This window comes from Nicotiana sylvestris, chromosome 6, assembly GCF_000393655.2.
Source record: "Nicotiana sylvestris chromosome 6, ASM39365v2, whole genome shotgun sequence".
Taxonomy (NCBI): Eukaryota; Viridiplantae; Streptophyta; class Magnoliopsida; order Solanales; family Solanaceae; genus Nicotiana; species Nicotiana sylvestris.
The window spans coordinates 56989074-57004983 of NC_091062.1; positions in this window are offsets into that span (position 1 = coordinate 56989074).

The following is a 15910-nucleotide window of genomic DNA, read 5'->3' on the forward strand; positions in this document are numbered from 1 at the left end:
AATTAAAGACTTGAAATGTATGCCTCTGTTATCTGGGCGGGCTCCCAAGTTCAATGCTTGAAAATTAAAGACTGAAATGTATGCCTCTGTTCTATGGGCGGGCTCCCAACTTCAACAACAACTTTAAAAATGAATGTCATTCCTCTCTTCAACCAATACATCGCCATTCTGTTCTTCAGAGGGGGCTCCTGATTTCAACAACTTTAAAAAATAAAATCCTATTCGAGGGCGGATGAACCCGAAATATCCTATTCGAGGGCGGATGAACCCAAAATATCCTATTCGAGGGCGGATGAACCCAAATATCCTATTCGAGGGCGGATGAACCCAAAATATCCTATTCGAGGGCGGATGAACCCAAATATCCTATTCGAGGGCGGATGAACCCAAAATATCCTATTCGAGGGCGGATGAACCCAAAATATCCTATTCGAGGGCGGATGAACCCAAAATATCCTATTCGAGGGCGGATGAACCCAAAATATCCTATTCGAGGGCGGATGAACCCATATATCCTATTCGAGGGCGGATGAACCCAAAATATCCTATTCGAGGGCGGATGAACCCAAAATATCCTATTCGAGGGCGGATGAACCCAAAATATCCTATTCGAGGGCGGATGAACCCAAAATATCCTATTCGAGGGCGGATGAACCCAAATATCCTATTCGAGGGCGGATGAACCCAAATATCCTATTCGAGGGCGGATGAACCCAAATATCCTATTCGAGGGCGGATGAACCCAAAATATCCTATTCGAGGGCGGATGAACCCAAAATATCCTATTCGAGGGCGGATGAACCCAAAATATCCTATTCGAGGGCGGATGAACCCAAAATATCCTATTCGAGGGCGGATGAACCCAAAATATCCTATTCGAGGGCGGATGAACCCAAAATATCCTATTCGAGGGCGGATGAACCCATATATCCTATTCGAGGGCGGATGAACCCAAAATATCCTATTCGAGGGCGGATGAACCCAAAATATCCTATTCGAGGGCGGATGAACCCAAAATATCCTATTCGAGGGCGGATGAACCCAAATATCCTATTCGAGGGCGGATGAACCCAAATATCCTATTCGAGGGCGGATGAACCCAAATATCCTATTCGAGGGCGGATGAACCCAAAATATCCTATTCGAGGGCGGATGAACCCAAAATATCCTATTCGAGGGCGGATGAACCCAAAATATCCTATTCGAGGGCGGATGAACCCAAAATATCCTATTCGAGGGCGGATGAACCCAAAATATCCTATTCGAGGGCGGATGAACCCAAATATCCTATTCGAGGGCGGATGAACCCAAATATCCTATTCGAGGGCGGATGAACCCAAATATCCTATTCGATGGCGGATGAACCCAAAATATCCTATTCGAGGGCGGATGAACCCAAAATATCCTATTCGAGGGCGGATGAACCCAAAATATCCTATTCGAGGGCGGATGAACCCAAAATATCCTATTCGAGGGCGGATGAACCCAGAATATCCTATTCGAGGGCGGATGAACCCAAAATATCCTATTCGAGGGCGGATGAACCCAAAATATCCTATTCGAGGGCGGATGAACCCAAATATCCTATTCGAGGGCGGATGAACCCAATATATCCTATTCGAGGGCGGATGAACCCAAAATATCCTATTCGAGGGCGGATGAACCCAGAATATCCTATTCGAGGGCGGATGAACCCAGAATATCCTATTCGAGGGCGGATGAACCCAGAATATCCTATTCGAGGGCGGATGATCCCAAAATATCCTATTCGAGGGTGGATGAACCCAAATATCCTATTCGAGGGCGGATGATCCCATTTTCAACATCTTGGAATTGTCTTACCTCCGACTGTTTTTCTCCAAATCTTGTTGTCTTGCTATCTCTTAAAACTTGAATTGATTTCCTTGTTCTTCTGAGAAAATTTTCGACCATGGCAGAAAATCTTCTGCCCCAGTTTTGATGCTTTTCCTTGTTCTCCAGGTGGACGCCTGACTTCTGATATTTCAACTGTTCTTCCTTGTTCTCCACGTGGACGCCTGACTGTTAATTCAATTCTTCATCCTTGTTCTCCAGATGATTGCTATTTCTTTTCTTCATCCTTGTTCTCCAGGTGGACGCCTGATTGTTGTTTCTTTCATTGTTCTTCCTTGTTCTCCAGGTGGACGCCTGATTTCTGATATTTCATTGCTCTTCCTTGTTCTCCAGGTGGATGCCTGATTACTAATACTTCAACTACTCATCCTTGTTCTCCAGGTGGATGCCTGATTGTTGTTTCTTTCATTGCTCTTCCTTGTTCTCCAGGTGGACGCCTGATTTCTGATATTTCATTGCTCTTCCTTGTTCTCCAGGTGGATGCCTGATTACTAATACTTCAACTACTCATCCTTGTTCTCCAGGTGGATGCCTGATTGCTGGGGATAATACCACTGGGGAGTCTCCTTTCTTTCCTTCCTTCAAATTCAATTTTTTTTCTTTTTTTTTTCTTTCTTAACACTGCTGGGGATAAAAGTGTTATCTTCTTGGGATAACGTTGTTGAGGATAACGCTGCTGGGGAATTTTATCCCTTCAAATCGATGCTTCATTCTTCTGGAAGCTGCTGAGGATGATAATGGTTTTTGCTTTTCTGAGCACAAATGTCATCCCTTTGTTCTGTCTGCTGGGGAACAAATTCTTTTATTAAAACTTGTTATGCTGGGGGTAAAACTGGTTCAAAGACCACTTCCCTTGAGACTGGTGCTATATTCATTTTACCCTGAATGGGTATCTGACTTCCAGAAAATTTTCCAAATGAAAGGAAAATTTTCTGCCCCAGTTTGACAGTCTCCCTTATGGCCCGCATTTCTGTCATCAATGCCACTTCCTTTACCTGTTTCAATTTAAACAAAAATTGTTAGTTTAAAACGCGGTGGTTGGTTGTGATACTCCCACTGGGATGGTTTTCCCTTTTCCCTTCCTTGCTCTGCATTCCACAACTTGTTGGGGATGATATTATTTGCTGGGGATAATCCTTTTCTGCTGGGGATATCCCTCTTCTTTCGTGGCATGGCTCGGAAACTTGCATTTTCCCGACCTTTTAGTCTCGCATGAATTTCCCAAATCATGCTTATTGTTTTTCTTGTTTTGTCCACGGGCTCTGGTCTTGAGGTTTAATAACCTTTGATTTCGGCAAGGATATCCCTCTTGACACTCGTCAATCCTTTTGCTGGGGATATCTTTCTTGACACTGGCCTCGCGCTTGTTCCTTCCTGACTATATCACTTGGATGTACTAGTCAGATCTTATCTTGGAAAGCTGATGGTCTACTTTGAAGTCATTTCCCACTGGTCTTGACCAAACAGACTCTACTGGGGAAATTGCTATGAAAGGAAAAGATAAAAGGGAACAGAATAAAAGACAAAGGAAAAAATGACTCTTTAACAAAAGAAACTATAAATAAAAACCTATCAAATGAAAACACTGACTCTAATGGTCATGACATGCATATGTGGCCTATCCTTCGTCATCAATCGTCTTTCAAGGTCTTCCCTTGACTATTCCCCATCTGATTCCCAATCTTATTCGACTTGTAGTGCCCGAAGGGTTTTCACTATCAAGCCTCTCTCATTTTGGGTTTTTCTCTCAGCTTTCATCGCCTTATGGTGTCCGTGAAGATTTTCACCGATAAGACTCTCTCATTTATATCACTTTCTAGCTGGGGATTTGGAGTGTTGCCGGTATGACTCTCTCTGCTGGAGATTAGAGTCCTTTCTGCTGTGGAACAGAATGTTATGTTCGCTGGTAAGATTCTCATTTGTCTGACTTGGCATCTTTTGCAGACTGATCAGAAGGTCTTTCTTTGGACCGTAATGTGGGTTTTTTGGATAGGCTTAGAAAGAAAGGGTATTAAAGGCTCAAAAACAAATCAATTTGGGGTTCAAAATTACAACCTTCGGAACCAATTTTGCTTACAACGAGCATAACTCTTGCCCCAGTTTCTTGCTTGGGGATTATTTATTTATAATTAATTATTTTTTTTCTCTTTTTATTACACCATGCACACTGTGCTCCCTATGACCGAGCCGTGAGGCGCCTACGTATCGTCTTTGAGGAATCAGGTCAAACGTAGTTCCCAATTCCTTTCATTTCATTTGACTTTCTTTTTTTTTTGATTTTTTTTTTGATTTTTTTTTTCTTTTTTTTCGTATTTCCTAGTCGTTGCTATTGATTCCGAACGAGGGGTATGAAAGAAAATAAAATAAGGCTCAAAAGGGGTAACGAAAGATAAAGTGTTTAGGTAGCAGAATAAAATGCCTTCGTCATTCCAGTCTTTAAAACATGCCAAGTGCAAACAACACAATTGAACATAGATTTATAGCCTCTTCCGATGGTGCTGGACTTGACAATTATGTTAAACACTTGCTTTTTCATTTGTCATTTCTAAAGCACTGCTGGGCGACACTCTCACTCTCATGCACGACCCTCATGCCAATTTGGCGAATCTTGCATTTAACGGTTTCTTTATGTTTTACTTGCCCCGGTTTCACATGACTCGGGATTCAAATAATCTCAAACCGTTCTTATTTCCTTTAAATGCTTTGATCACCTTCCCAGGGTTTTATGATTAACTTTATAGACTAGGCCCAAACTGTGTGCGCATGTCATGTCCCTAGAATCGGCATTGAACGAAAATGACAAAAGGACTAAATAAAAAGATGACTGGAAATAATAAAAGACCGGCTTTTGTATTAAACTTCCGGCGAAATGGTTAGAAAAACAAACAAAACAACCAGAATAAAATCTTAACACAACATCAACGAGACTTAAACAAACTGATACGACAAAAAATGGAAAGATAAGAAGGTTTGACACAAGACAATATTCGGATTACAACCCTAAGAATAATCCGGATAACAGAAATGACAACAAAATAAACCACCAACAGCTTCTCTCTTGCTAACCAAGGAACGGAGCGTCCTCCCATTTTATCAAAATTGGCATCTTAGCCACTAAGCTTTGCATTAGTATTGCCAAGACCATTATCAGCTTCCATATCATCAACCTCCGTCAACAAGTTCTCGATAGGGTTTGAGTGCTCCATGTTACTGTTATCGATCACAATCCGCCCTTCTTGGATCATTTTCTCTACTTCCCTTTTCAAATTACGACAACTCTCAATGTTGTGCCCTATGACATTGGAGTGGTACGCGCATTGCGCTGCCGGATCAAAGTTTCTTGCATGTGGATCTGGAGTATATGCGGGGAGCGGCTCAATCAAGCCAGCATGCTTTAGCCTTTCAAACAGACTTGCATAAGATACTCCGATAGGGGTGAGAGCCTTTCCTCGTTTGAGCAACCTTTCGTTCCTAAATGCTTGATTGGGCCGGAAACCTGATCCAGGGGGCTTCCGGTAGGCTTGTGAGGGTGGATAGGCCTTCTGTGGAGCTGGGTATTTGGAAAATGAAGCCCATCTTTGGGAACCTCGTGGAGAGAAGTAGCATTGGGAAGGGGAGTAGCGTGGACGAGTGATGGAGCTACTCGGGTAGCTAGGAAAGCTGTCATAAGTGGGTTGGGATGGAGAGTATGGGGGATGGGTAATGCCAGAGTTTGAAAAGCTTGGCGGTGGTGGGGGTGGTGCTTTCCCAGTTATCCATGCTTGATACATGTCTGCCACATGTTGTCTCAGCATTTTCACTTCTTCTACCAACCCGTTGTTCTGTTCGACCAATTGTTGTCGGTCATCAGTACCGACCCATCCTGTTCTGAGGTTCTGTGTCATTTGCTTTGCAGGGAGGAGTTACCACAACCAACCACTTTTCTATATATGAACACAGCAAAGGGAAGCCATGATGTTAGTGTCAGGGCATTTGACAGATAATCATATATTAGAGATGCAATGCACCTAAGCAGTTAAACTGTTCTATCAGAAATGCGATGCACTTGCGCTTTCTTTTATTTTTCTTTCTTCCTTTTTTTTTCTTTTTCAGTGATGGTCGAATCTTATAGAGATTGCCTACGTATCATGACCCCGCATGAATCAGACCTTGCGTAGTTCGGACCAATAAAAGATAAACAATATTAATCACTTTTTTTCAATTTTCATATTAAAATAAACTGGGTTTTAAAGGTTTGAAGATGACCTACAAACTCGAAAATCAAACAACCCACATATTCTAATTAAAGATTTATAACCTCGAAACAAAAAGATCACCTTCCTTTCCCCGTTTGACAAATGCAACCAAATGGCTATTTTTGCAAATGTGGCCCCTTTCAAATCTCACATGAATTTTGAGGCCGGGGAGGATTATTTTGACACTTTACAAACTTGTTCGTTCTTTTACGAAAATAGCCTTTCGACAACTGAAAGATACTCTAAGGCTATTTTGGCAAGAACGGTTTAAGACACTGTCGAAGCTAGCTCGACTTATTTTTGACTAAAAGAAAAAAAAATTCACCTGACCGTTGACTCTTTATTTTTATTTTTTTACAATAAAAACTAGGTGTTGCAACACGGCCCTTCAGCGCCTTGGGGACGAAGATTTTTTAAGGCTGTGTGGGTCAACTGGACCAAATTTTTAAAAAATGACCCAAAGGTGGCTGTTTATGCAAAGTCAGCTTTCCGGCGTCCCTTTCGGGAACATTTGGCTATGCCTTGATAAAACAGCGTCACCCGACTTCTTTATGACAAAATTAAAATTTGACATATATATTTATTTTTTTTGCTATTTTTTAGTAAATGGGGAGGTTGGACACCGCCCGACGTATTTATGATAAAAATTAAAATTTTGACACGTTTTTTATTTATTTATTGGTTTTTGGCTATTTTAGCAATAAAGGGGGGTTGGACCCGATGAGGGTTGCCTACGTATCTCACATCCGGTGAGAATCAAACCGGCGTAGTTCGGGTCGGTCATGAATAAAGTAAATAAACTGATTTTAAATTATGATTTTTTTTTGTAAAAGAACTGCTTTAAAAGAAGAAAGGAAGTATTTTTATATTTTTTTTTGGATTTTTGATTGATTTTCTTTTTGAAAGAAAGATTTCTAAGAATTCCTTTTCTTTTGATTTGAACTTTGAGAATTTCAAAAGTAAAAGGAAGATATTTTTTTTCTTATTCTAAGAAGAAAGAAAATATTTTTTTTTGGAATTTTACCTTTAATAAAAGAAACGCTTTCTAAAAAAATATTTTTTTAATTTTGAATTTTCTTTTCAATTTTTAAAGAAGAAGGAAAATATTTTCGAATTTATTTTATTTTATTATATATATATATATATATTTTTTTTTAATAATTAAAAAGACTTTCTAAAGAAGTCAATAACGGAAAAAAAAAATTTGGATTTTTTTTTTGTTTTGAAAATTGAGAGTCTAAAAAAAACTTTTCTAGACTTTTGGCACGACAAATATTTTTGCAACAAATAAAGATATATATACATTTTTTGGAAATAAAGAACAACTTTTTTGGATTTTTATATATATACATATTTGCAACAAATAATAAAACCACTTTCGACGCGACTCTTTTTATTTTATTAGTTATTTTTATTTTGGTATCTAAACAAATAAATAAATAAAAACTCATTTTAAAACAAGACTTTTTTTCATTTTCATTTTTTTTTATGGCAAGACAAACTATTTTTTTTTCTAATTTGTTTTTTAAAAACAAGACAGAACAACGACTCTTTTTTTTCTTTCTATTTTTCCTTTGCTTTTAATAAAACAAACTAATAAAATATTTTTTTTTCATTTTCTCAAAATTTCGGCAGAGTTTTGACAGTTATTTGGGCATTGTTTTTTTTTTCAAAAATAAACAATCAATTCCCTAACCGCTATTTTTTTCAATTTCAAAATATTATTCCTGATATTCAAAAGTCAGTCAACACAAAAGTCCGAATCAAATAAATGCGCAAATAGCAGCAAGTAAGATGCATCAGGATGGTCATTTTCATTTTTTGGTACACCTGTCCTAGACAGACCCAACCCCTGTGTTGAGCCTCCAAAGTCAAATGCACGTGATGCAAACAAACGTTCCTACTAGGGATCCGGCATGAAGCTGAGTTATTCTAAGTGAAAAAAAACCTGAGGCATATTGTTCTAGCCCTGGCTTACCCAAGTGGACAGCTTGAGCCGAAATGGGGGCAACGTACCGGGAGCACGAAAGTCTGCCCGGCCTAGTTACTTGTCCCAACTTCGTCTTATTTGGTATGACTTCTAACAGAAAGGTGGGTCACGCGCACGTGTACACCATAAATTTAGAAGACTCAGAAAGAAGAAGAGTTTCGTAGCAGTTTTATACACAATTCAGATAATATTAAAGCGGTAAAAGCATCATTTAGCATATTAAGCATAAACATGTAAAAATCAGATAATAAATAAAGCCAACTATAACAGTTATTTTAAGCTCGAATTTCTAACCCTGAACCAGTGGTTCTGGGCCAAGTCCCCAGCAGAGTCGCCAGAGCTGTCACACCTCCTTTTTCCGCACCCGCGAGGGTGCAAGGGAGTTTTTCCAATTAAAGGACAATCGAGACGGGATTGGTTTATTTATTTCAGAGTCGCCACTTGGGAGATTTAGGGTGTCCCAAGTCACCAATTTTAATCCCGAATCGAGGAAAAGAATGACTCCATATTACAGTCTGCGTACCAGAAATCCGGATAAGGAATTCTGTTAACCCGGGAGAAGGTGTTAGGCATTCCCGAGTTCCGTGGTTCTAGCACGGTCGCTCAACTGTTATATTCGGCTTGATTGTCTGATTTTATACAAATATGAACTTATGTGCAAATTTTATCTTTTAACCGCTTTATTATTATTGTTTTTAAAAGAAATATGAACATCGCTTAAAACACGTCTTTGGACTGCGTTACATGAAATGCACCCACAATCCGGAACACGTTTTATTTGATGTTTTGGGATTTGGATTCGGGTCACATGAAATGCACACCCAGGCTTAAGAAAGTAAAATATTAAACACGCGCCTAAAGAGACTATCGCGTTATTATTTTGGGGAAGACCGTGAAATTCGCTAAACGGTCCTTCCGAATTCTAATTAAACCATACATTTTGTGAGGGCCCCGCAATCTATACGTTTTATTTGGCGAGGCTCGTCTCATTTTTATTTTTACAGGATAAACCTACAATGACTATATTTTCTATTAAGTTCGTCTCTAAACTAAAAGAAAATCTCTTAATTATTTACATGCTGAAAAACGTAACTTATTAGTTATTAGTTTACGGCTAATGCGAATGGAAAATTGCGATCGAGTTTGTACAAAGAAAAACTGCTTTCATTTTATATTCTGTTATTCAATAATACTAGAACATGAGATTGACCATAATATCAAAACAGATTAATTATTCTCCGTAATTTAAACTAACATTATTAGATGAAGAAAGTATACATATGCAACCTCATTATTCATTAATCATTCAACTACATCTTTATACGAAGAAAGAAAAATTATATTCAACCACAAATCTAAACAGGAGGAATTCAACAGGAACAAAGCCTGATTAATATTTCATTTTTTGCTTCAAGCCGAGATTGTACAAATGTGTACCTGGAAACAGCAGTACAAGAACAAAAGAAGGAGAAGTCAGCAGCAGTAATAACACAGCAACAACAGATTCAGCAACATCGCAAACCAGTACAGTAGGAATAGCAGAAAACCCAGGAGACTATAAACGACTCCAAGTATAGTGAAGAAGTAAAAGGCAGGAAGGTTCTGACTATTTCAGATCTTAAGCGAGGCAATGAAGCAGTAACTATTTTTTTTCAACTTCAAAACTCTCCAAAATGAATTCTGCCCCTGTATATTCAGTGTATACAGAATGTATATCGGGTGTATACTTCTCACTCCGCCCCCTCTTTTTTTCTTCTCTCTATCTAGTTTTTCCTCTCTTTTTTTCCACCCTTCTTCCTAAATTTTCTCTTCTATTTATAGCAAAATTTTCGAAATTTTCAGATTTGTTTTTTATTATTTTTTTAATTAAAAGAAATCCCACTTACAAATTGCTTTTATTTTTTTAGAAAAAGAAATCCCACCTTTATTTACTTTTATTTTTAAAATTCCAACTTTAATTACTTTATCTTATTTAAAATCCCACTTTTTATTTTTTTAAAAGAGAATCTCACTTTATTTAACTTTTCTTTAAAAAATAAACCACTATCTTTTCTTTTTCTTTTAAAAATGCTACTTTCAATTACTTTAAATTTTTTAAATTTTCAGATATCTTTATATTTATTTTTTAATTCCAACCTTCTTTTACTTTTAAATTTTTTAAAACTTTTTACTTTTTTTTTTAAATTTTCTACATTCTTTTACATTTTTTTATTTTTTTATTTTTTATTTTTTTAAAATCATTTCCGAAATTACTATATATATATATATTTTTTTTTTAAAATAAAAATAATAAATAAAATAAAATATTTTCGGATTTTTTTATATATATAAAAAAACAAAAAATAAAACTATTAATAGTGATAATTCACTTTTTATTTTATTTTTTATTTTTTTTGGTTTTGTTTTGTGTTGGACAAAAATGAAGAAGGGGTGTTGGGTTAATGGACTGGGTCGACCCAGTTCGAAATGGACTGGGTCGTAGGGAAGATTGGGCCATTTTTTGGGCCTATAGCTTGAAATTGAAGAAGAGGCCCAATTCCGACTTTCTTTATATTTTCGCTCTCTTTTCTTCTTTTATTTTTCTAAAACTAAATTATAAAAATACTTAAACTATTATTAAGAACTAAATTAAGTTATAAAGGCGCAAATTAACTCCCAATAACAATTAACGCACAATTAAGTATTAATTAAGCATAAAATTGTATATTTGGACATTAAATGCTAAAAATGCAAACGATGCCTATTTTTGTAATTTTTAATTTTTGTAAAACAATTTTAATTACTAACAATTGTAGAATTAAATCCTACATGCAAAATGCGACATATTTTTGTATTTTTTATTAATTTAGCGAATAAACACGCACAGACAAATACAAATAATTCTTCAAAATATCACAAAATTGTACACCAAAGAAAAATCATTTTATTTTTGAATTTTTTGGGAGTAATTCTCATATAGGGCAAAAATCACGTGCTTACAGTTAGTTACCTTCAATATTTCTCCAAAACACCTGCTAGCAAATAGAGCATAATACAAGCCTCACAGGGCATCATAATATACATAACATGAAACATATACGTGAATGTTGCTTTGTCATGGATACGTGAATACCGAACAAATATGGATATAAGAATACTAAACTAGCACGAATATTTGAGTACTGAACTGACATGAATATCTGAGCACTAAACTGACATCAATATCTGAGTAATAAGCTGGCATGAATATCTGAGTATTAGAATGACATGAGTATTGGAATGACATAAGTATCTTAGTACTGAACTATCATGAATGTTATAACATAACACGTAAAACACTACGTGTACAAATGCCAATTCTAGTGGAAACTCTAACTCATAAGCTACTTGCCTGACCCTTCGTAGGATCCTATACATCCCGATATGCCTGGGATTGAGCATGCCTTTCTTCCTAAATCTTATAACACCGTTTAAGGCCAAGCTTTGAGAATACCCAATCATCAACTTGAAACTCTAGGTCTCTACGATGCATATCCGAATAGGACTTTTGGCGACTCTGAGTCGTCTTCAAATCTTCTTGAATCCACTTAAATTTCTTCATAGCTTGATAGACCAAATCTGGTCCCAACAACTCTGCTTCGCCAACTTCGAACCAACCAATTGTTGATCTACACCTTCGCCCATACATATCATTCTTTTGGAATGAGCGAGATAATCCTATTATAAGGTCCATATTTACCATTTCTCTAAAGGATATGTGTATTCTTAGATAAACACTTGGTTTTCTGCTACTCGATTTTCACTTGCTGACAATTCAGACACTTGGCAACAAAGTCTGCGGCGTTCTTTTTCATGTCGTTCCACCATAAATCTCCTTGAGATCATGATACATCTTTGGGGAACCTAGGTGGATAGAATACCTGGAATTATGGGCTTCTAACATCTTCCTCCCTTGCTAAGTCCATCTATGGTTGGAACACACCATCTATCTTGGTACCTAAAGTATCATCATCTGCCCCTTGTTCAAAACCAACATCTTATGACTATCAATCCCCTCTTTCTGCTATAACAAGTAGGGATCATCAAACCATTTCTCCTTCACTTCGGCTACTAAGGAGGAACAAGTCCTATTCTGGACAACAACTCCACTATCTTTGGAGTCCGAAAATTGAACTCCTAGATGGGCTAATCGGTGAACTTCTTTAACCAGAGTTCTCTTACCTACCTCAATCATTAGCTATACTTCCCATACTTGATTATCTTCTTAAGCACTTCCTGAAAACACTTTTAATATTGTTATGAGCTAAGTCTTTGACTAGTACATCGAAGATTAGAATATCGTGCAATGGAACTACCCCCATTACACATAACTAGGCATGCTTTTATAGATTTTATGTGATCACTTTATCATCAATAATTAATCTCGGTGATCATTCTACTTACTTTGTGTTTCTTGCACACGCTAGGCATATTCCTTATGGTAATTATATCATTTCATATCCATGCTAACATTTCGGGTTTCAAATCTCCAACTGGACTTACTGATGAATTTCATAACTCCCCCTTAGACCAAAGGTTAAGGTCTTATACTTGCACATTTTTTCCTTTCGTTGGGATCCGAACAACTTTCCTTGTCTTCTGCAATTCTTTGCACTTTACATCAATGACGACTCATCTTCCGACTTACTTCTGAGCAATCTTTCTTACTAGGAAAAATTTAATTATTTACATAACGGAAAGCTAATGTATTCACAACTATCATTGTGATGACCCAAAAGGTCATCACTCGTTTTGAAAGTAAATTTTGTGTTTTGAGGCATTGAAAACCTCTTTTTGGCTCACCTCGATTTGCGTGTGCAGTCCTGGCACATTTTCGAAAAGCTTTTATGTGAAAATTTGAGGAAAATGCTAATTTTGCCTTTAAAATTGAATTTAAGTTGGCTTCGGTCAACATTTTGGGTAAACGGAATCGGAACCTTGATTTGACGGTCCCGGAGGGTCCGTAGAAAAATATAGGACTTGGTCGTATTCCCGGAATTGAATTCCGATGTCCCAAGCCCGAGAAATGAATTTTTGAAAGGAATTGTTTAACTGAAATCATAAGAGTTTTTGGAAATTTAGAGATGTTTGAATTTGATAGTATCGGGCCCATATTTTGGTTTCGAAGCTCGGTACAATTTAAAATAATAATTAAGTTGTATCTGTGGAATTTGGTAAGAATCGGAGTTCGTTTGGTATAAATCGGACCTTTAGTTGAGAAAATGATAATTTCAATGTTCTTGAGTAATTTCATGAATTTGAGGCTTAATTCGTAGTTGTTGATGTTATTTTGATGATTTGATCGCACGAGCAAGTCCGTATGATATTTTTAAACTTGCGTGCATGATTGGTTTGAAGCCCCGAGGGCTCGGGTGAGTTTTGGATAGGCCACAGAGTGAATTTGGACTTAGGAAAATTGCTGGTATGTTGTAGCTGTGTAACAGGCCTCTGATCTCGCAATTGCGAGATCAGGCTTCTCAAATGCGAAGATCTCAGGCTTGGAAAATGCGACCCAGGCGTCGCAATTGCGAACCAAGTCTGGGCAAGCCATTCTCGCAAATGCGACATTTTGGTCGCAAATGCGAAGCTGACAGGATTTCAAAGTTGCGACAACTGAGATCTGTTAGGTGGGATTTTGATGGGATTCTTCTCATTTTTCAAACTTTTTCAAACCCTAAAACATCTTGGGCTATTTTCCAAAGAAAGGTTCTTCTCCAAATCATTTGTAAGACATTTCTAACTCATTTCTTTCAATCTAATCCATCTTTTTACATGATTTCATTTCAAAATCAAGGATTTTTCATGGGAAAATGGGTGATTTTGAGTAAAACTTAGGATTTTCAAATTTTAGGGATTTGGACCTCTATTTGAGGTCTGATTTCAAAACAAATTATATATTTGAGTTCGTGGGTGACTGGGTGATCAGGTTTTGGTTCGAACTTCGGGTTTTGACCAAGAGATCCCGGGGTCAATTTTTGAATTTTTGGGGAAAACACTGAGAAACCTATTTTCATGCATTAGAATTAGTTTATTTAGTATTTATTAATGTTATTAAGTAAATTGTGGCTAGATACAAGCGGGTTGGTGGTGAGATCGAGAGGTAAACCGGTAGTTGAGGCTTGATTATATTCATGGCATTGAGGTAAGTGTTTGGTCTAACCTTAGCTTGAGGGAATAGGAGTTGTGGTCTTATTTGCTATGTGCTAAGTGTTGAGTACGACGTATAGGTGTGGTGACGAGTATCTATATGTTGGTGTCAAGCATGCATGTGAGTCTTATACTATGATTGTTGTGACTCCATTATGTTGTGTCCATGCTTAATATGGTGATTGTAAATGTTGAACAAGGCTTATGAAAGTATTCTTGGTAATTGACCATTATTGAGCATTGGCTCAAGTTGAGACTTATGTTGTAAAGTGATTGTGGAAACGAGGAGAGATATATTGTTGATTCACTTGCCGGGATGTTATTGTTTATGATATTGTCTCCCTTTCTAGGATGTTATTGGTTATGATATTCTTTCCCTTGCCGGGGTGTTATCGGTTATGATATTGTTTCCCTTGCCGAGATATTGATGTTATACTATTGTTCCCTTACCGGGATTCCTTGTGATTGGTGTTGATTTGTATATTGGGATCGGGTTGCACGCCGCAATAATATTATATGAGATCGGGTTTCACGCCGCAACGAGAAGTAATAATGGTGGACAGGTGGGGTCGGGTTGCACACCGCAATAGTAATATATGATTTGGATCGGGTTGCACGCTGCAACAATGATATATGATTTAGATCGGGTTGCACGCCACAACAATAATATATGATTTGGATCGGGTTGCACGCCGCAACAATATTATATGATTGGGATCGGGTTGCACACCGCAACAAGAAAAAATAAAAGTGAATATTGATTCATTACTGTTTTCCTTGTTCTTGCTGACATGAAATTATGGTGTTCTTTATGCTTCTCTACTGAAATTCTGTTAGTACTTGATATTCCCCACAACATGTTTCCCCTTCCCATCTTTAACTGCTAGTTTATGTTATCATTATTCGCCGTATATGATTTAACTGCACAGGTTTAGGTCGACACTTATCAGCACATGGGGTCGGTTGTGCTGATACTACACTCTGAACTGTGTGCAGATCCTGGTGCTGGAGCATTTGGACCATAGTGAGGTTGCTGCCTTCAGTCTAGCGGAGACCCGAGGTAGTCCTGCAGACGTCCGCAGGCCTTGACGTCCCCTTCTATCCTATTTTCTTTATGTTCCTACTTATTTTAGAGACAAACATGTATTTTCTTTGTTCAGACCTTATTTGTAGTTATCTTAGATAGTCCGTGAGATTGTGACACCAGTTCTGGGTAGATTATTTCTATGGAATCGTATTTGTATTAAGTTAAATTATTAGATTTCGCCTTCCACATTTCTTTCTATTATTATTATTCCGTTGTTGATCATACGTTAATTTGAAATTGTTAAAAGGGTAAGGAAAAAGGGTAACAAAATCTGTAATACTCAGCATGCCTAGCTTTCATGAGTAGGCGCCATCACGACTCCCGATGGTAGGAAATCTGGGTCGTGACAAGTTGGTATCAGAGCTCTAGGTTGCTTAGGTCTCACAATTCACGGACAAGCTTAGTAGAGTCTGAGGGATCGGTACAAAGACGTCTGTGTTTATCCCCCAGAGGCTATAGAGTTAGGAAAACTTCGCATCTATTCTTTCATGTCGTGCGACTTGATTTCTCAATGCTAATTGAACTTCCACTCTGTTCTCTCACAGATGGTGAGAACACGTA